Raw genomic sequence first — 22,971 nt, 5'->3', positions numbered from 1 at the left:
GTTCCTGATTTAACTTCAGTACCTGGTATCTGTCTAGGAAATTGTCCATTTCCTGCAGATTTTCAAGTTTTGTTGAATATAGGCTTTTATAGTAAGATCTGATGATTTTTTGAATTTCCTCTGAATCTGTAGTTATGTCTCCCTTTTCGTTTCTGATTTTGTTAATTTGGACACACTCTCTGTGTCCTCTCGTTGGTCTGGCTAAGGGTTTATCTATCCTGTTGATTTTCTCAAAGAACCAACTTTTGGTTCTGTTGATTCTTTCTATGGTCCTTTTTGTTTCTACTTGGTTGATTTCAGCTTTGAGTTTGTTTACTTCCTGCCTTCTACTCCTCCTGGGTGTATTTGCTTCTTTTTGTTCTAGAGCTTTTAGGTATGCTGTCAAGCTGCTGACATATGCTCTTTCCTGTTTCTTTCTGCAGGCACTCAGCGCTATGTGTTTTCCTCTTAGCACAGCTTTCATTGTGTCCCATAAGTTTGGGTATGTTGTACCTTCATTTTCATTAAATTCTAAAAAGTCTTTAATTTCTTTCTTTATTTCTTCCTTGACCAGGTTATCATTGAGTAGAGCATTGATCAATTTCCACATATATGTGGGCGTTCTTCCCTTATTGTTATTGAAGACCAGTTTTAGGCCGTGGTAGTCCGATAGCATGCATGGGATTATTTCTATCTTTCTGGACCTGTTGAGGTCCATTTTTTGACCAATTATATGGTCAGTTTTGGAGAAAGTACTATGAGGAGCTGAGAAGAAGTTATATCCTTTTGCTTTAGGATAGAATGTTCTATAAATATCCGTTAAGTCCATTTGGCTTATGACTTCTCTTAGTCTACGTCTCTGTTTAATTTCTGTTTCGATGATCTGTCCATTGATGAGAGTGGGGTGTTGAAATCTCCTACTATTATTGTGTGAGGTGCAATGTGTGTTTTGAGCTTTAGTAAGGTTTCTTTTACGTATGTAGGTGCCCTTGTATTTGGGCATAGATATTTAGGATTGAGAGTTCATCTTGGTGGATTTTTCCTTTGATGAATATGAAGTGTCCTTCCTTATCTTTTTTGATGAATTTTAGTTGAAAATTGATTTTATTTGATATTAGAATGGCTACTCCAGCTTGCTTCTTCTGACCCTTTGCTTGGAAAGTTGTTTTCCAGCCTTTCACTCTGAGGTAGTGTCTGTCTTTGTCTCTGAGGTTTGTTTCCTGTAGGCAGCAGAATGCAGGGTCCTCGATGCATATCCAGTTTGTTAATCTATGTCTTTTTATTGGGGAGTTGAGGCCATTGATGCTGAGAGATATTAAGGAATAGTGATTATTGCTTCCTGTTATATTCATATTTGGATGTGAGGTTATGTTTGTGTGCTTTTCTTCTCTTTGTTTTGTTGCCAAGACAATTAGTTTCTTGCTTCTTCTAGGGTATAGCTTGCCTCCTTATGTTGGGCTTTACCATTTATTATCCTTTGTAGTGCTGGAATTGTAGAAAGATATTGTGTAAATTTGGTTTTGTTATGGAATATCTTGGTTTCTCCATCTATGTTAATTGAGAGTTTTGCAGGATACATTAACCTGGGCTGGCATTTGTGTTCTCTTAGGGTCTGTATGACATCTGTCCAGGATCTTCTGGCTTTCATAGTTTCTGGTGAAAAGTCTGGTGTGATTCTGATAGGTTTGCCTTTATATGTTACTTGACCTTTTTCCCTTACTGCTTTTAATATTCTTTCTTTATTTTGTGCGTTTGGTGTTTTGACTATTATGTAACGGGAGCTGTTTCTTTTCTGGCCCAATCTATTTGGAGTTCTGTAGGCTTCTTGTATGCCTATGGGTATCTCTTTTTTTTTTTTGGTTCGGGAAGTTTTCTTCTATGATTTTGTTGAAGATATTTACTGGTCCTTTGAGCTGGGAGTCTTCACTCTCTTCTATACCTATTATCCTTAGGTTTGATCTTCTCTTTGTGTCCTGGATTTCCTGTATGTTTTGGACCAGTAGCTTTTTCTGCTTTACATTATCTTTGATAGTTGAGTCAATGATTTCTATGGAATCTTCTGCTCCTGAGATTCTCTCTTCCATCTCTTGTATTCTGTTGGTGAAGCTCGTATGTACAGCTCCTTGTCTCTTCTTTTGGTTTTCTATATCCAGGGTTGTTTCCATGTGTTCTGTCTTGAGTGCTTCTATTTCGATTTTTAATTCCTTCAACTGTTTCATTGTGTCTTTCTGGAATTCTTTCAGGGATTTTTGTTACTCCTCTCTATGGGCTTCTACTTGTTTATTTATGTTTTCCTGGAATTCTTTCAGGGATTTTTGCGATTCCTCTCTGTAGGTTCCTACTTGTTTATTAATGTTTTCTTGTGTTTCTCTAAGGGAGTTCTTCACGTCTTTCTTGAAGTCCTCCAGCATCATGATCAAATATGATTTTGAAACTAGATCTTGCTTTTCTGGTGTGTTTGGATATTCTGTGTTTGCTCTGGTGGGAGAATTGGGCTCCGATGATGCCATGTAGTCTTGGTTTGTGTTGCTTGGGTTCCTGCGCTTGCCTCTTGCCATCAGATTGTCTCTAGTGTTACTTTGTTCTGCTATTTCTGACAGTGGCTAGACTGTCCTATAAGCCTGTGTGTCAGGAGTGCTGTAGACCTGTTTTCCTGTTTTCTTTCAGCCAGTTATGGGAACAGAGTGTTCTGCTTTCGGGAGTGTAGTTTTTCCTATCGACAGGTCTTCAGCTGTTCCTGTGGGCCTGTGTCTTGAGTTCATCAGGCAGTTCACTTGCAGCAGAAAAGTTGGTCTTACCTGTGGTTCTGAGGCTTAAGTTTGCTCGTGGGGTGCTGCCTATGAGCTCTCCGTGGAGGCAGGAACCAGGAAGATCTGTGCTGCCCTTTCTGGGAGCTTCCGTGCACCAGGGTTCCAGATGGCGTTTGGTGTTTTCCTCTGGCGTCAGAGATGTGTGCAGAGTGCAGTCTCTTCTGGTTTCCCAGGCGTGTCTGCCTCTCTGAAGGTTTAGCTCTCCCTCCCATGGGATTTGGGTGCAGAGAACTGTTTATCCGGTAGGTCCCTTCAGGTTCTGGCGGTGTCTCATACACAGCAGACCTCCTGCTCCTGGGCCCTCCTCTAAGGGAACCCAGAGTTTCCTCTTGGGCCAGGGATGTGAGCAGGGGTGGTCAGTGTTGGTGGTCTCTTCCGCTCTGCAGCCTCAGGAGTGCCCACCTGACCAGGCGGTAAGGTCTCTCTCCCACAGGGTTTGGATGCAGAGAGCTGCTCTTGGTACCTATTTCTAATACAACACTTAGGGTTTGGAGATTTAGCTCAGTGGTAGAGCGCTTGCCTAGCAAGCACAAGGCCCTGGGTTCGGTCCTCAGCTCTGGAAAAAAAAAGTATGACCATTCCTCAGGTATACAGAGCTATATACATAGTCCTTCTGGCCCTGGAAAGAAAGTCGATGCTACACACCCTGGTGCTTCTCGCTTTTGTATTCCATTCCATTACACATAGCCTACATACACTCAGAAACAGTGCTATAAAATCACTCCTAAATAAAAGCACCTAACAAATAAAAGTAGCATTTGTCTTTTCTGTACTAAAACACTCTTAACTAGAACACTCACCGTTTGCATTTCTCAATTAAGTTTTTGTTAAAGAACAAACAAACTGAAAGCCTTCAACAATCACAGATAACAATCAACATCAAAGAGATTGCCACAGGCTTTGCAGGTAATCAAGTTTTTAATGCAGCACAAAAACTCATTTTTCCACAGTGAATACAAAATGCATTGTGACTGCATTTCACCAATTAGTGTTAAAGGTCTTCTCATCAAAATATATAGCAAATTCTGGGACTTATGGCTTGTCAAAAAAAAAAAAAAAAAACAACTCAGTATGTTTTTACCGTATATTTTATAAGGTTTTGTGTTTCTTGATATACTTAACTAGTCTTCTTCTAAAATAACTTGAGACCCCCAAAAGTATAGTTTCCAATAGCCATATTGAGGGTTCACAGAGTATCTGACTTTTGCCCTGAATGTTTGTTTCTCATTAAATCACTCAGTTTGGGGGTTTAGGGTTTTTGGGGTTTTTTTTTTATACTTTTTGAGATGCAGAGCCATAGCATTTGTCAGCATAGTGAATCGTAAATTCTCACCAGACACGAAGTAATGAGACTTCTGAATAGATATGACACCAACAACAAACTCTGGTGAGGGCTCCAGAGGAAAGGAACATTTGCTACTGGTGAAGTGGCTCAATCAAGAAAGCGGCAGTCATCTAAGTACAAAAATTGTACTTAGATAAGTACAAAGTTGTAAGTACTGCCTCCTGAGTTTGGTTCCTTGGCACCCAATGTAAAAGCCGGACACAACCCCGGACAAAAGACAGGGTGGTCCTTGAATCTCCTTGGCCATGCAGCCTAAGGAAATCAATGAGCTCCTAGGCTGCAAACGGCAGTAACAGGAGACACAAGTACAAAAAGGCTGTGATCCACAGGCCATGGGCTCTGTTGGAGAGTACCAACAGCAACCCAGAACTTGGGTGTGTTTATCAATATACCACAGGAAGGAGGAGAATGCAGGTTAGTTAATCTAGATAGGAGGGTTCTGTAGGTGAGCAGTTTCAAGCTGCAGATGTCCAGGAGAATACACTGGCTTTAGTTAAAGATCAACCATTCAGAAATATATGTATTGCAACCAGAGAAAGACTGTGCCATCCATTTAAGCCTGACAAGAAGGACATTGCCATTCCCATTCTGAGACTTTGGGTCCCTCATGTTGGATGCTTTTGTCAACAATACACATACTCAAAACTCCCTCTCCTCCCCACACTCCAGGTTCAGGAAAAGACTCTGATAAAAATAATGATTAAGAAAGACCTTTATATGGACCACTGACCAGGACGCCCAGGACCAGAGTGCAAGGAATAAGAGACAAAGACAGGATATAGAGGACAAGAGAGAAGAGGAAGGGAACAAAAGAGATGGGGCAGGGTATTTGTCCCTGAGGTGAGGACAAATGACTGCCTCTGCATAGATAGGAAACAGACATGGTCCATAGGCAAACGATGGTTTATGAAGATAAAGGGGAGGCCCGTGTTGGGGCGAGGTGTTTCATTTTAATTGGGCATGTTAATTAGGTGAGCCAAAGGGGAATTTTGATTGCTGGACTTCACTACTTTCTTAGCTGGACCTTTGTAGTAAGCATCAGAAGGAGGAAGTGGCCAAAAATGGGAATAGGCCTTGGGGCTAGCTTCACAAATGGAATCCAATGATTTTAGCAGAGAAAGTGGGGGAGAAGAAATGGACTGCCAGAGCCATGTTTGCAAACTGGCTAGAGTACCCTAACTACACACGCACACACACACACACACACACACACACACACACACACACACACACACACGGGGGTGGGGTGGGAGAAATGTTATTGGTAGAAATATAAATTAGAGCAACCACTATGAAAATCAGTATTGAGGTTCCTGAAAAAACTAAAAATAGAAATAACCGCATAATTGGGCTATATCACTCCATGATATATGGTTGACGGATATTCACCATTCCACTAAGATGTCTGTACACCTGTGTTTGCTTACAAGAGATATGGCTTCCTGGGATCTAGGTGACCATTAGTAGATAAATTAGTAAACAAAAATTCATCTATTCACAGTTTAATTTTATTCAAGCATAAATAAGAATAAAATTACAATATTTACACGAAACTATTGAACTAGAGATCACCGTGTTAACTGAAATAAAGCAGACTCAAAAAAAGTACATGATACACACATACTAAAATGCCATCATGAAACCTGTTATTTTGTACAGTGAATATACACAAACAAAAATAGTAAAAAGTAACAATTAATTTTTCTAACACATAAGAGTTTCCTTAATGACAAAATGTGTACATTAAATTAACATATTTTAACAATCTTAGGTACCTAATCTGCTTGATGAAATTCTAGAATGTCTTACCAATGACAGATCTCATAGGCCAATTCACTTACCAAGGTTCTTCCTATAGATATATCAATAGATTCCTGATTTTAAGTAAAACACATTGGGGGTGTTATATAAATATTGCAGTAGTCTCATTTGGAAAGCCAGTTTCTAGCCTGTTGTACAAATCATCTCACCAAACTATTTTTTATGTCTTGTATTGGATTCTTTGGACCACTAGAAGAAATGAATCAAGTATTGACTCTAACACACTAATTATAGCCTTAACTATTTAAAAGTGAATGTCACACTATCATTTAACATAGTTAAAATTAATAGATTTTTATATTCACCTAACTTCTATAAACTATACTAAACATTACTATCATAGGTTAATATCTATGGAAAATATTTAGACACAATTGGAAATTTAAAATTCAGTCTACCTAGAACTCAATCCACTATGCTGCTATTGACTGACACATTGTACATGTCTTCAATCTTTATATCTTATACAAGAACCACTGTAAAGCTCTCTGCCTACCTAGGAAGCGCAAGGCCTTGGGTTCGGTCCCCAGCTCCGAAAAAAAGAATCAAAAAAAAAAAAAAAAAAAAAAGCTCTCTGCCTTAGATCCTAATCAACCTTCATTCCTGCTCCTCATGTAGCAGACCAGTCATAAGACCCTGGTTCTTCTGTCCTATGAATATCTCTACTTCTCTCTATTCCTGCCATCCACCCTAGTTCAATTTACTTTCACCTCTCACCTATGTGTCAATGTCTCCAGCATTATTTTCTTCTCTCTGATCTGGAATTGTCACAGTTATGTGATAAAATCTCAGGATAAAATCCAAACTTCTTAGTTTGAAATGATAAAACATTTCAAGGTGAAAACTTATATAGAATCTTCTTTGAAATTCCATTTGTGGTTAGTTGATCTAGAAAAGAAGAAAAAAATAGGCAGATTAGTACTGCGTCTAATATAGAAGACTGAAGGAAATTATGACAATTTCTGTAGCTCAAAAAGGAAAAGGAAATGTAGCCTAGTACCTTTGCAATTTGCCTTCCCAAGCAGAGATCCAACACCCCAGGGGAAAAGCAAAACACAGACCCACAGACAATAAATTGTTTTGTTATAACTGGTATTTAAAAGTATGCCAAGAGTAACTGTGAAGGGTCTTCATTACTTTATTTGTTATTCTGCATTTTGATGAAATAATATGAGGCTCTAAGCAAATGCTGACTTCTGTCTATATACCAGATGAGTGAGTAACTTATTTTGTTCCTGGTGCCCTGCCCCCTAAAAATAAACACCTGCAGAGTGTTTGGAAACATCTATATGATATTCCACCTCCAAGGCTCAGGAATTATCATGGAAGGAGGCAGAGAAAGATTTTAAGGTTCAGAGGTCAGGGATGACTAGAAGGAAACAGTGTACTATGAACATGACAAGGCTGATGCCCTCAGTAACTCATGTCAGTGATGGTTGCCTGCACAAGATCTGCACAAAATCAGTCACCATTCTAGTTCATAAGGTCCCACTCCTAACTGAGTACATGTTGTCAGTTGATGGCTTCTGGGGAAGAGCTTCTTTAAAGGTGTAACTCCACACTCAGGAGCATGCATGGCAAATGGGATCCAGTGGGTTATTTTATTGTTATTATTATTTAAAAAGAGGACATGAAGTTGGATTAGAGAAGTTGAAGGTAGGTCTGGGAGGAGTTATGGGAAGAGTATGGAATAAATATGATCAGAATGCATTAAATTAAATTCTCAAAGAATTAGTAAAAATATTTTAAGTAGTGAGTTATACATTAAATTATACTTCTGCAGGAGAGTATCATAACACAGAAAATTCTGACCGGTCTCATTAGAATAAATCTGTATTTGCCTTTTCTCTCAGGTAAGATTCCAAACATTTCTTATAATCTTATTGGCTGGATACATCTGCAATGTAGATCATCCAAATTTATTTCTTTATTAAAAAGCCTTAGAAAAATATCTTTCAATGCTATAAAATAGCAATACCAGACCATGCATCAATCTGAAAAATAAATATTTGGAACATATAACTCCAAATGTTCATTTTTCAGCATTTTTACTAAATTTGATATTATTTCTTTTGTATACCCTACAGATAAAAGCAGGAATATATAAGTAAAAGCCAATCAAGTGTAGACAATTTGCTTTTACTCTTACTACTTTATTGAACATCTATTATAAGCCTCACACATTATAAAAACGGCAAGCTCAGGACCTCAAATGCTCAGGTGCAGACCACACCAGTCAGAAAAACAGCCACACATGCCAGATGAACTGTCCCAATCCTCGGATTTGATCTCAAAGACCTATTTCACTGTGTGCACACACACGTACAAAAACAGGCAAGTCTATGTACATACAGCTTCACTGTCTACCTCCAGCCCTACAGAAAGAACTAGAAGGAAAACTCCAACCTAAGTAGGTTAACTATACCCATGAAATCACAGGGAATAAATAATTTCACATCGGCAAAAACAAAAGAGAAACACACACACACAAACACACACACACACACACATACACACACACACAACACCAACAGCACCACAACCACCCAAACCACCACCACTACCGTCACTGATGATATCTCTCGATATTAATTGTACCAATCCCCCAATAAAAAAGATACATGCCTATAGAATGGATACAATAAAAAAATCCACAGTTCCCTGTACCCAAATACAATGGGGAAGAGAGTTGACCATCCATGAGTACGGCCATCCTGAGACTGCAGGACAGACTGCCACTTCTGCACACCTCTGCCCACATCCCTGGTCCAAGGGGAAAACACACAGTGCCTCTGAACACATGAACACAGGAGCAGTCAGCCGCCAGTACCTGCAGTTCTGGTCTGTGCCCAGGACTGAACTGAACTGGCCAAATACCTCCCTGCACCCAAATCCTGTGGGGGAGAGAACTGGACCCTCAGAACTGCAGACACTCCCCAGAAATCAGAGGAGACTATACTCTGCCCACATTCCAGACACAAGAGGGAATCATCACCTAGTACCAACTGTGCACCTGGGCACAAGGACTTAGGAATAATCAGGGGCAGGACACTTCTGATTGCTACCCACACCAGGAGCTGAAAAGACAGTCACCAGGAGCACCTACACACCTGAGATCAGAGCACCTGTTCTCAGAAAAGGTTGAAAGAAAACAGGAAAACAGTTCTACAGGAGTGCTGACACAGAGACCTACAGGAGGGTCAAACCACTCTCAGGAACAGCAAGACAAGCAAACACCAGAGACAACCCAATGGCTAGAGGCAAGTGCAGGAACCTAAGCAACAGAAACCAAGACTACTTGGCACCATCAGAACCCAGTACTCCCACCAAAAAAAGTACTGGATATCCAAACACATGGGAAAAGCAAGAATTAGATTTGAAATCACATTTTATGATAATGATGGAGGACTTTAAGAAGGATATAAATAACTGCCTTAAAGAAATGCAGGACAACACAAGTAAACAAGTAGAAGATCATAAAGAGATAACACAAAAAGTCCTCAAAAAATAACAGGAAAACACAACCAAACAAGTGGAGGAATTGAACAAAACTGTCCAGGATTTAAAAATGGAAATAGAAACAAAAAGAAAGCACAAAGGGAGACAACCCTGGAGATAGAAAACCTAAGAAAGAGACCAGGAGTCATAGATCACCAACATCACCAACAGAATACAAGGGATAGAAGAGAGAATCTCAGGGGTAGAAAATACCATAAAAATCTTTGACACAAAACATCTTTTATCAAATATAATGTAAAATGCAACAATCTCCTACCCAAAACATCCAGGAAATCCAGGACACAATGAGAAGATCAAACCTAAGGATAAATTCATAGGCAAATGGATAGAACTGGAAAATATCATTCTGAGTGAGATAAGCCAATCACAGAAAAATACACATGATATGTATTCATTGATAAGTGGATATTAGCCCAGATGCTTGAATTACCCTAGATACACAGAACACATGAAACTCAAGAAGGATGACCAAAATGCGAATGCTTCACTCCTTCTTTAAAAGGGGAACAAGAATACCCCTGGGAGGGAATAGAGAGGCAAAGTTTAGAACAGAGGCAGAACGAACACCCATTCAGAGCCTGCCCTACATGTGGCTCATAAATATACAGCCACCAAACTAGATAAAATGGATGAAGCAAAGAAGTGCAGGCTGACAGGAACCAGATGTAGATCTTTCCTGAGAGACACAGCCAGAATACAGCAAATACATAGGCGAATGCCATCATTAAACCACTGAACTGAGAATGGGACCTCTGTTGAAAGAATCTTAGAAATGACTGAAAGAGCTTGAAGTGGTTTGAGACCCCATATGAACAACAATGACAACCAACCAGAGCTTCCAGGGACTAAGTCACTACTCAAAGACTATACATGGACTAACCCTGGGCTCCAATCTCATAGGTAGCAATGAATAGCCTAGTAAGAGCACCAGTGGAAGGGGAAGCCTTCCAAGACTGAACCGCCAGTGAACGTGATTGTTGGAGGTAGGGTGGTAGTGGGGGGAGGATGTGGAGGGAAACACCTGCCAGCCCAGGTTAATGTATGCAGCAAAACTCTTAATTAACATAGATGGAGAAACCAAGATATTCCATGACAAAACCAAATTTAAACAATATCTTTCTATAAATCCAGCCCTACAAAGGATAATAAATAGCAAAGCCCAACATAAGGAGGCAAGCTATACCCTAGAAGAAGCAAGAAACTAATCATCTTGGCAACAAAACAAATAGAAGAAAAGCACACAAACATAATCTCACATCCAAATACGAAAATAACAGGAAGCAACAATCACTATTCCTTAATATCTCTCAACATCAATGGACTCAATCCCCCAATAAAAAGACACAGATTAACAAATTGGATACACAATGAGGACCCTGCATTCTGCTGCCTACAGGAAACACACCTCAGAGACAAAGACAGACACTACCTCAGAGTGAAAGGCTGGAAAACAACTTTCCAAGCAAATGGTCAGAAGAAGCAAGCTGGAGTAGCCATTCTAATATCGAATAAAATCGATTTTCAACCAAAAGCCATCAGAAAAGATAAGGAAGGACACTTCATATTCATCAAAGGAAAAATCCATCATGATGAACCCTTCACAATAGTCACAAATAATATAAAATATCTTGGTGTGACGTTAACCAAGCAAGTGAAAGATCTGTATGACAAGAACTTCAAGTCTCTGAAGAAAGAAATTGAAGAAGATCTCTGAAGATGGAAAGATCTCCTATGCTCATGGATTGGCAGGATTAATATAGTAAAAATGGCCATTTTACCAAAGGAATCTACAGATTCAATGCAATCCCCATTAAAATTCCAATCCAATTCGTCAGAGAGTTAGAACAATTTGCAAATTCATCTGGAATAACCAAAAACCCAAGATAGCTAAAACTATACTCAATAATAAAAGAACTTCTGGGACAATCACTATTCCTGACCTCAAGTAGTATTACAGAGGAATACTCATAAAAACTGTATGGTATTGGTAGAGAGACAGGCAGAGAGATCAATGGAAGAGAATGAAGACCCAGATATGAGCCCAATCACCTGTGGTTTGATCTTTGACAAAGTAGCTAGAACCATCCAATTGAAGAAAGATAGCATATTCAACAAATGGTGCATGTTCAGCTGGAGGTCAACATGAAGAAGAATGCAAAGAAACCATTCTTATGACCCTGTACAAAGCTTAAGTCCATGTAGAATAAGGACCTCCACATCAAACCAGATACACTCAAACTAACAGAAAATAAAGTGGGGAAGAGCCTCAAACACATGGGCACTGGGTTAATTTTTCTGAACAACACACCAATGGCTTATGCTCTTAGATTGAGAATGGAGAAATGGGACCTCATAAAACTGCAAAGCTTCTTTAAGCCAAAGGATACGGTCATTAGGACAAAACGACAACCAACATTTTGGGAAAAGATCTTTACCAATCCTACATTCAATAGAGGATCAATACCCAAAATATAGAAAGAACTCAAGAAGTTTGACTCCAGAGAGCCAAAGAGCCCTATTCAAAAATGGGGTACAGAGTTGAACAAAACATTCTCAGCTGAGGAATATTGAATGGCTGAAAAGCATCTAAAGAAATGCTCAACATCCTTAGTCATCAGGGAAATGCAAATCAAAACAACCCTGAGATTCCACCTCACACCAGCCAGAATGGCTAAGATAAAGAACTCAGGTGAAGGCAGATGCTGGTGAAGATGTGGAGATAGAGGAATACTCCTCCATTGTTGGTAGAATTGCAAACTAGTACTCTGGAAATCTGGAGGTTCCTCAGAAAATTGGACATTCCACTACCTGAGGTCTTTGCTATACCTCTCCTGGGCATATATCCAAAATATTCTCCAACATATAACAAAGTCACATGCTCCAGTATGTTCATAGCAGCCTTACTTATAATAGCCAGAAGCTGGAAAGAACTCAGATGCTCTTCAACAGAGGAATGGATTAAAAAATATGGTACAGCTACACTATGGAATACTATTCAGCAATCAAAAACAATGACTTCATGAAATTCATAGGCAAATAGTATGAACTGGAAAATGTCATCCTGAATGAGGTAACACAATCACAGAAAAACACACTTGGTATGCACTCATTAATAAATGGGTATTAGCCTAAAAGCTCGAATTACCCAAGATGCAATCCATAGACCACAGGAAGCTCAAGTAGAAGGATGACCAAGATGTGGATGCTCCCACCCCTTCTTAAAAGGGGGAACAAAGATATCCATAGAAGGGGATATAGAGGCAAAATTTAAAGCAGAAACTGAAAGAACGACCATTCAGAGCCTGCACCACATGTAGCCCATCTATATACAGTCACTAAAACTAGATAAAATTGATGAAGCTTAAAAGTGCATGCTGAAAGGGACCAGATGTAGATCTCTCCTGAGAGACACATCCAGAGCATGTCCAATACAGAGGTCAATGCTAGCACCAAACCATTTAATGAAGAACAGGATCCCCTTGGGGGGAATTAGAGGAAGGATTGAAAGAGCTGAAGGTGCTTGCAATCCCATAAGACAAAAATGCCAACAAACCAGAGCTTCCAGGAACTAAACCACTACCGAAAGACACTACATGGACTGACCCAGGACTCCAACTGCTTATGTAGCAGAGAATAGCCTTGTTTGGTCACCAGTGGAAAAGGAAGCTCTTGGTCCTGCCAAGGTTGGACCTCCAGTGCAGGGGAATGTCGGAGGGGTTGCAGTAAGGGTGATGAATGGTGGCAATACCTGTATGGGAGAGGGGGAGAGGGGTTTATGGACAGGAAACCGGGAAATGGAATAACATTTGAAATGCAAATAAAGAAATATATCTAATAAAAAGTATTCTGAAACAAAACAAAATGAAATAAAAACAAAAAACAAAAAGGATTCCATCCTTTTTCTGCATCCAAGAAACACACCTCAATATCAAGGATAGACATTAGTTCAGGGTAAAAGGTTGGGAAAAGATAATTCAGGCAAATGAACATAAGGAGCAAGCTGGTGTAGCCATTTTAATTTATAAGAAAATAAACTTTAAACAAAAATTAATTACAATGGATGGTAAAGGACACTCTATACTCCTCAAAGAAAAATCCACCAATGTGATATTTCAATTCTTAGCAACTGTTATCCAAACACAAGGGCACCCACATTACAAACACTTAAATAACATATCCAACCCCATATTTTAATACTGGGAGACTTCAATACCTCACTCTCACCAATGGGCAGGTCATCCAGACAAAAACAAAAGAGAAATTATGGAGCTAACAGAACATTTCACCCAAACACAGGAGAATATATCTTCTTATCAGTTCTTATCACTGAAAATTCTCAAAAATTCATCACACATTAGGTTACAAAGCAAGTCTTAACAGATGGAAATAATTGAAATAACCCTCTTTATTCTATCAGACCACCATACATTAAAGCTGAATTTCAACAACAACAGAAACAACAGAAAGCCTACAAACTCTTAGAAACTGAACAACTTCCTACAAAATGATTTCAGGGCCAAGGCAGCAATATATAAATTATAGATGTTCTAGAATTTAATAACAATGAGGGCAGGACATATCCAAACTCATGGCACACATTGTAAACAGTGCTAAGAGTAAAGTCAATAGCACTACGTGCCTTCCTAAAGAAACTGGAGATACCTCATATTATCAATTTAATGCTAAAACCTCTCAAACAAAAATAAACAAAGGATGGTAAGAAATAATTAAGATGAGGGCTGAATTCTGTAAGGCAAAGGACACTGTGGTTAGGACAAAACGGCAACCAACAGATTGGGAAAAGATCTTTACCAATCCTACAACAGATAGAGGCCTCATATCCAAAATATACAAAGAACTCAAGAAGTTAGACGCAGGGAGTCAAATAACCCTATTAAAAAATGGAGTTCAGAGCTAAACAAAGAATTCACAGCTGAGGAATGTCGAATGGCTGAGAAACACCTAAAGAAATGTTCAACATTTTTAGTCATAAGGGAAATGCAAATCAAAACAACCCTGAGATTTCACCTCACACCAGTGAGAATGGCTAAGATCAAAAACTCAGGAGACAGCAAATGCTGGCGAGGATGCGGAGAAAGAGGAACACTCCTCCATTGTTGGTGGGACTGCAGACTGGTACAACCATTCTGGAAATCAGTCTGGAGGTTCCTCAGAAAATTGAACATTGAACTGCCTGAGGATCCAGCTATACCTCTCTTGGGCATATACCCAAAAGATGCCCCAACATATAAAAAAGACACGTGCTCCACTATGTTCATCGCAGCCTTATTTATAATAGCCAGAAGCTGGAAAGAACCCAGATGCCCATCAACAGAGGAATGGATACAGAAAATGTGGTACATCTACACAATGGAATATTACTCAGCTATCAAAAACAATGCCTTTATGAAATTCATAGGGAAATGGTTGTAACTGGAAAATATCATCCTAAGTGAGGTAACCCAATCACAGAAAAACAGACATGGTATGCACTCATTGATAAGTGGCTATTAGCCCAAATGCTTGAATTACCCTAGACGCCAAGAACACATGAAACTCAAGACAGATGATCAAAACGTGAATGCTTCACTCCTTCTTTAAAAGGGGAACAAGAATACCCTTGGCAGGGAACAGAGAGGCAAAGATTAAAACATAGACAGAAGGAACACCCATTCAGAGCCTGCCCCACATGTGGCCCATACATATACAGCCACCCAATTAGACAAGATGGATGAAGCAAAGAAGTGCAGGCAGACAGGAGCCGGATGTAGATCTCTCCTGAGAGACACAGCCAGAATACAGCAAATACAGAGGCGAATGCCAGCAGCAAACCACTGAACTGAGAATAGGACCCCCGTTGAAGGAATCAGAGAAAGAACTGGAAGAGCTTGAAGGGGCTCGAGACCCCATATGAACAACAATGCCAAGCAACTAGAGCTTCCAGGGACTAAGCCACTACTAAAGACTATGCATGGACTGACCCTGGGCTCCAACCTCATAGGTAGCAATGAATATCCTAGTAAGATCACCAGTGGAAGGGGAAGCCCTGGGTCCTGCTAAGACTGAACCCCCAGTGAACGTGATTGTTGGGGGGAGGGCGGCAATGGGGGGAGGACGGGAAGGGGAACACCCATAAAGAAGGGGAGGGGGAGGGGTTGGGGGATGTTGGCCCTTAAACCGGGAAAGGGAATAACACTCTAAATGTAAATAAGAAATACTCAAGTTAATAAAAAAAAAAGAAGGAAAAAAAAGATGAGGGCTGAAATCAATAAAAGAGAAACAAAAACAATACAAAGAATCAATAAAACAAATTAGTTCTTTAAGAAAATCAATATGATAGGCAGTCTCTTATCCAAACTAACTAAAAGACAGAGAGGAAATATCTAAATTAACAAAATCAGAAACAAAAACAGGGATATACCAACAAACACCGAGGAAATCCAAAGGATCATTAGATCATACTTCAAAAACCTATACACCACAAAATTGAAAAATCTAAAAGAAATGGACAATTTTCTTGATAGATTTTACTTACCAAAGTTAAATAAAGATAAGACAAACAATTTAAATAGACCTATAACCCCTAAGGAAATAGAAACATTCATTAAAATTCTCACAACCAAAAAAGTCCGAGGCAAGATGGTTTTAGTACAGATTTCTACCACATTTTCTTTTTTTTTTCTTGTTCTTTTTTTTTTATTGGATATATTTCTTTATTCACATTTCAAATGTTATTCCCTTTCGTGGTTTCCTGTCCATAAGCCCCTATCTATTCTCTCTTTTATACTTAAAATCTTTTAATTTCTATGTTATTTCATTGGTCTTTTCAAAATTCACATTTGATGTTATTACTGTCTTTCTTCTTTGCAAGCATTTTTTTCTTTTTCTTTTTTTTTTTTTATTAACTTGAGTATTTCTTATATACATTTCAAGTGTTATTCCCTTTCCCGGTTTCCGGGCAAATCCCCCTCCCCCCTCCCCTTCCTTATGGGTGTTCCCCTCCCAACCCTCCCCCCATTGCCGCCCTCCCCCCATAGTCTAGTTCACTGGGGGTTCAGTCTTAGCAGGACCCAGGGCTTCCCCTTCCACTGGTGCTCTTACTAGGATATTCATTGCTACCTATGGGGTCAGAGTCCAGGGTCAGTCCATATATAGTCTTTAGGTAGTGGCTTAGTCCCTGGAAGCTCTGGTTGCTTGACATTGTTGTACTTTTGGGGTCTCGAGCCCCTTCAAGCTCTTCCAGTTCTTTCTCTGATTCCTTCAACGGGGGACCTATTCTCAGCTCAGTGGTTTGCTGCTGGCATTCGCCTCTGTATTTGCTGTATTCTGGCTGTGTCTCTCAGGAGCGATCTACATCCGGCTCCTGTCGGTCTGCACTTCTTTGCTTCATCCATCTTGTCCAATTGGGTGGCTGTATATGTATGGGCCACCTGTGGGGCAGGCTCTGAATGGGTGTTCCTTCAGTCTCTGTTTTAATCTTTGCCTCTCCCTTCCCAGCCAAGGGTATTCTTTTTCCTCATTTAAAGAAGGAGTGAAGCATTCACATTTTGATCATCCGTCTTGAGTTTCGTTTGTTCTAGGGATCTAGGGTAATTCAAGCATTTGGGCTAATAGCCACTTATCAATGAGTGCATACCATGTATGTCTTTCTGTGATTGGGTTAGCTCACTCAGGATGATATTTTCCAGTTCCAACCATTTGCCTACGAATTTCATAGACTCGTTGTTTTTGATAGCTGAGTAATATTCCATTGTGTAGATGTACCACATTTTCTGTATCCATTCCTCTGTTGAAGGGCATCTCGGTTCTTTCCATTTTCTGGCTATTATAAATAAGGCTGCAATGAATATAGTGGAGCACGTGTCTCTTTTATATGTTGAGGCATCTTTTGGGTATATGCCCAAGAGAGGTATAGCTGGATCCTCAGGCAGTTCAATGTCCAATTTTCTGAGGAACCTCCAGACTGATTTCCAGAATGGTTTTACCAGTCTGCAATCCCACCAACAATGGAGGAGTGTTCCTCTTTCTCCACATCCGCGCCAGCATCTGCTGTCACCTGAGTTTTTGATCTTAGCCATTCTCACTGGTGTGAGGTGAAATCTCAGGGTTGTTTTGATTTGCATTTCCCTTATGACTAAAGATGTTGAACATTTCTTTAGGTGTTTCTCAGCCATTCGGCATTCCTCAGCTGTGAATTCTTTGTTTAGCTCTGAACCCCATTTTTTAATAGGGTTATTTGTTTCCCTGTGCTCTAACTTCTTGAGTTCTTTGTATATTTTGGATATAAGGCCTCTATCTGTTGTAGGATTGGTAAAGATCTTTTCCCAATCTGTTGGTTGCCGTTTTGTCCTAACCACCGTGTCCTTTGCCTTACAGAAGCTTTGCAGTTTTATGAGATCCCATTTGTCGATTCTTGATCTTAGAGCATAAGCCATTGGTGTTTTGTTCAGGAAATTTTTTCCAGTGCCCATGTGTTCCAGATGCTTCCCTAGTTTTTCTTCTATTAGTTTGAGTGTGTCTGGTTTGATGTGGAGGTCCTTGATCCACTTGGACTTAAGCTTTGTACAGGGTGATAAGCATGGATCGATCTGCATTCTTCTACATGTTGCCCTCCAGTTGAACCAGCAGCATTTGCTGAAAATGCTATCTTTTTTCCATTGGATGGTTTTGGCTCCTTTGTCAAAAATCAAGTGACCATAGGTGTGTGGGTTCATTTCTGGGTCTTCAATTCTATTCCATTGGTCTATCTGTCTGTCTCTGTACCAATACCATGCAGTTTTTATCACTATTGCTCTGTAATACTGCTTGAGTTCAGGGATAGTGATTCCCCCCTGAAGTCCTTTTATTGTTGAGGATAGCTTTAGCTATCCTGGGTTTTTTGTTATTCCAGATGAATTTGCAAATTGTTCTGTCTAACTCTTTGAAGAATTGGATTGGAATTTTGATGGGGATTGCATTGAATCTGTAGATTGCTTTTGGTAAAATGGCCATTTTTACTATATTAATCCTGCCAATCCATGAGCATGGGAGATCTTTCCATCTTCTGAGGTCTTCTTCAATTTCTTTCCTCAGTGTCTTGAAGTTCTTATTGTACAGATCTTTTACTTGCTTGGTTAAAGTCACACCGAGGTACTTTATATTATTTGGGTCTATTATGAAGGGTGTCGTTTCCCTAATTTCTTTCTCGGCTTGTTTCTCTTTTGTATAGAGGAAGGCAACTGATTTATTTGAGTTAATTTTATACCCAGCCACTTTGCTGAAGTTGTTTATCAGCTTTAGTAGTTCTCTGGTGGAACTTTTGGCATCACTTAAATATACTATCATGTCATCTGCAAATAGTGATATTTTGACTTCTTCTTTTCCGATCTGTATCCCCTTGATCTCCTTTTGTTGTCTGATTGCTCTGGCTAGAACTTCAAGAACTATATTGAATAAGTAGGGAGAGAGTGGGCAGCCTTGTCTAGTCCCTGATTTTAGTGGGATTGCTTCGAGTTTCTCTCCATTTAGTTTAATGTTAGCAACTGGTTTGCTGTATATGGCTTTTACTATGTTTAGGTATGGGCCTTGAATTCCTATTCTTTCCAGGACTTTTATCATGAAGGGGTGTTGAATTTTGTCAAATGCTTTCTCAGCATCTAATGAAATGATCATGTGGTTTTGTTCTTTCAGTTTGTTTATATGATGGATCACGTTGATGGTTTTCCGTATATTAAACCATCCCTGCATGCCTGGGATGAAGCCTACTTGATCATGGTGGATGATTGTTTTGATGTGCTCTTGAATTCGGTTTGCCAGAATTTTATTGAGTATTTTTGCGTCGATATTCATAAGGGAAATTGGTCTGAAGTTCTCTTTCTTTGTTGTGTCTTTGTGTGGTTTAGGTATAAGAGTAATTGTGGCTTCGTAGAAGGAATTCGGTAGTGCTCCATCCGTTTCAATTTTGTGGAATATTTTGGATAATATTGGTATGAGGTCTTCTATGAAGGTTTGATAGAATTCTGCACTAAACCCGTCTGGACCTGGGCTCTTTTTGGTTGGAAGACCTTTAATGACTGCTTCTATTTCCTTAGGAGTTATGGGGTTGTTTAACTGGTTTATCTGTTCCTGATTTAACTTCGATACCTGGTATCTGTCTAGGAAATTGCCCATTTCCTGAAGATTTTCAAATTTTGTTGAATATAGGTTTTTATAGTAAGATCTGATGATTTTTTGAATTTCCTCTGAATCTGTAGTTATGTCTCCCTTTTCATTTCTAATTTTGTTAATTTGGACGCACTCTCTGTGTCCTCTCGTTAGTCTGGCTAAGGGTTTATCTATCTTGTTGATTTTCTCAAAGAACCAACTTTTGGTTCTGTTGATTCTTTCTATGGTCCTTTTTGTTTCTACTTGGTTGATTTCAGCTCTGAGTTTGATTATTTCCTGCCTTCTACTCCTCCTGGGTGTATTTGCTTCTTTTTGTTCTAGAGCTTTTAGGTGTGCTGTCAAGCTGCTGACATATGCTCTTTCCTGTTTCTTTCTGCAGGCACTCAGCGCTATGAGTTTTCCTCTTAGCACAGCTTTCATTGTGTCCCATAAGTTTGGGTATGTTGTATCTTCATTTTCATTAAATTCTAAAAAGTTTTTAATTTCTTTCTTTATTTCTTCCTTGACCAGGTTATCATTGAGTAGAGCATTGTTCAATTTCCACGTATATGTGGGCATTCTTCCCTTATTGTTATTGAAGACCAGTTTTAGGCCGTGGTGGTCCGATAGCATGCATGGGATTATCTCTCTCTTTCTGTACCTGTTGAGGCCCGTTTTTTGACCAATTATATGGTCAATTTTGGAGAAAGTACCATGAGGAGCTGAGAAGAAGGTATATCCTTTTGCTTTAGGATAGAATGTTCTATAAATATCCGTTAAGTCCATTTGGCTCATGACTTCTCTTAATCTGTCGACATCACTGTTTAATTTCTGTTTCCATGATCTGTCCATTGATGAGAGTGGGGTGTTGAAGTCTCCCACTATTATTGTGTGAGGTGCAATGTGTGTTTTGAGCTTTAGTAAGGTTTCTTTTACGTATGTAGGTGCCCTTGTATTTGGGGCATAGATATTTAGGATTGAGAGTTCATCTTGGTGGATTTTTCCTTTGATGAATATGAAGTGTCCTTCCTTATCTTTTTTGATGACTTTTAGTTGGAAATTGATTTTATTTGATATTAGAATGGCTACTCCAGCTTGCTTCTTCTGACCATTTGCTTGGAAAGTTGTTTTCCAGCCTTTCACTCTGAGGTAGTGTCTGTCTTTGTCTCTGAGGTGTGTTTCCTGTAGGCAGCAGAATGCAGGGTCCTCATTGCGTATCCAGTTTGTTAATCTATGTCTTTTTATTGGGGAGTTGAGGCCATTGATATTGAGAGATATTAAGGAATAGTGATTATTGTTTCCCTTTATATTCATATTTGGGTGTGAGGTTATGTTTGTGTGCTTTCATTCTCTTTGTTTTGTTGCCAAGACGATTAGTTTCTTGCTTCTTCTAGGGTATAGCTTGCCTCCTTATGTTGGGCTTTACCATTTATTATCCTTTGTGGTGCTGGATTTGTTGAAAGATATTGTGTAAATTTGGTTTTGTCATGGAATATCTTGGTTTCTCCATCAATGTTAATTGAGAGTTTTGCTGGATACAGTAACCTGGGCTGGCATTTGTGTACTCTTAGGGTCTGTATGACATCTGTCCAGGACCTTCTGGCCTTCATAGTTTCTGGCGAGAAATCTGGTGTGATTCTGATAGGTCTCCCTTTATATGTTACTTGACCTTTTTCCCTTACTGCTTTTAATATTCTTTCTTTATTTTGTGCGTTTGGTGTTTTGACAATTATGTGACGGGAGGTGTTTCTTTTCTGGTCCAATCTATTTGGAGTTCTGTAGGCTTCTTGTATGTCTATGGGTATCTCTTTTTTTAGGTTAGGGAAGTTTTCTTCTATGATTTTGTTGAAGATATTTACTTGTTCTTTGAGCTGGGAGTCTTCACTCTCTTCTATACCTATTATCCTTAGGTTTGATCTTCTCATTGAGTCCTGGATTTCCTGTATGTTTTGGACCAGTAGCTTTTTCCGCTTTACATTATCTTTGACAGTTGAGTCAATGATTTCTATGGAATCTTCTGCTCCTGAGATTCTCTCTTCCATCTCTTGAATTCTGTTGGTGAGGCTTGTATCTACAGCTCCTTGTCTCTTCTTTTGGTTTTCTATATCCAGGGTTGTTTCCATGTGTTCTTTCTTGATTGCTTCTATTTCCATTTTTAATTCCTTCAACTGTTTGATTGTGTTTTCCTGGAATTCTTTCAGGGATTTTTGCGATTCCTCTCTGTAGGCTTTTACTTGTTTATTAATGTTTTCCTGTGCTTCCCTAAGTGTGTTCATGTCTTTCTTGAAGTCCTCCAGCATCATGATCAAATATGATTTTGTAACTAGATCTTGCTTTTCTGGTGTGTTTGGATATTCCATGTTTGTTTTGGTGGGAGAATTGGGCTCCGATGATGGCATGTAGTCTTGGTTTCTGTTGCTTGGGTTCCTGCGCTTGCCTCTCGCCATCAGATTATCTCTAGTGTTACTTTGTTCTGCTATTTCTGACAGTGGCTAGACTGTCCTATAAGCCTGTGTGACAGGAGTGCTGTAGACCTGTTTTCCTCTCTTTCAGTCAGTTATGGGGACAGAGTGTTCTGCTTTCTGGCGTGTAGTTTTTCCTCTCTACGGGTCTTCAGCTGTTCCTGTGGGCCTGTGTCTTGAGTTCACCAGGCAGCTTTCTTGCAGCAGAAAATTTGGTCTTACCTGTGGTCCCGAGGCTCAGGTTCGCTCCTGGGGTGCTCCCCACGGGCTCTCTGCAGCGGCAGCAACCAGGAATCTACCACATTTTCAAAGAAGTCAAAGAAGACAATATAACTCCACAAAATAGAAACAGAAGGAAGACTGCCAGACTTATTCTATGCGGCAACAATCACCTGATACCCAAACTACACAAAGACTCAACAAAGTCAGAGAACTACAGACCCATTTCCTTCATGAGCGTTGATTCAAAAATACCTAATAAAAGACTTGCAAAGTGAACCCAAAACACATCAAAAAGATCATCCACCATGATCAAGTAGACTTCATCCCAGAGATATAGGGATGGTTCAATATACAAAAATCTATCAATAAAAAGGCAAGCCAAAGCATGTTTACAGAGTTGTAGTTTTTTTTTTCAGTTCTTCTGCTTTGAATATAGCAAAGTAAACACAAGTTAAGAAATTCTATTTTCAGAGACCTGCTGACATCACTGATCATTGTTTTGAATAAACAAGTAAATACCTACTAGAACCATGTGATAATACCAAATTCAGAAAATTAAAATTAAAATTCAATGGAAACAATGTTTTAATGACACATGGCCATAAGTGTTTGTTACCAAAAGCGAATAAAAGACAAATTTGCATATCCATAATTCTAGGAGATTAGTGTTCCATCTTGAAATTTGGGGAAA

At 39.4% G+C, this 22,971-nt stretch overlaps 1 long non-coding RNA gene across 6 annotated transcripts in view; it reads right to left on the bottom strand.

Moving 5' to 3' along the window:
• Nucleotides 1-22,971, bottom strand: part of LOC147995954 (uncharacterized) — a 250,863-nt gene that overhangs the window by 14,676 nt on the left and 213,216 nt on the right. For 3 of the 6 annotated variants that reach the window (XR_015673537.1, XR_015673555.1, XR_015673526.1), the window contains one exon: nt 5,621-6,843. This is a non-coding gene — a long non-coding RNA (uncharacterized LOC147995954). Of the gene's footprint in view, nt 1-5,620; nt 6,844-22,280; nt 22,354-22,971 lie in introns of those variants that run through there. The other 3 variants (XR_015673546.1, XR_015673564.1, XR_015673549.1) reach the window with 2 other exon arrangements.

This window comes from Rattus norvegicus, chromosome 2, assembly GCF_021556685.1.
Source record: "Rattus norvegicus strain SHRSP/BbbUtx chromosome 2, alternate assembly SHRSP_T2T, whole genome shotgun sequence".
NCBI classification, from domain to species: Eukaryota; Metazoa; Chordata; class Mammalia; order Rodentia; family Muridae; genus Rattus; species Rattus norvegicus.
The sequence above is the reverse complement of the archived record's forward strand: the minus strand, read 5'-3'. Positions and strand labels throughout refer to the sequence as shown.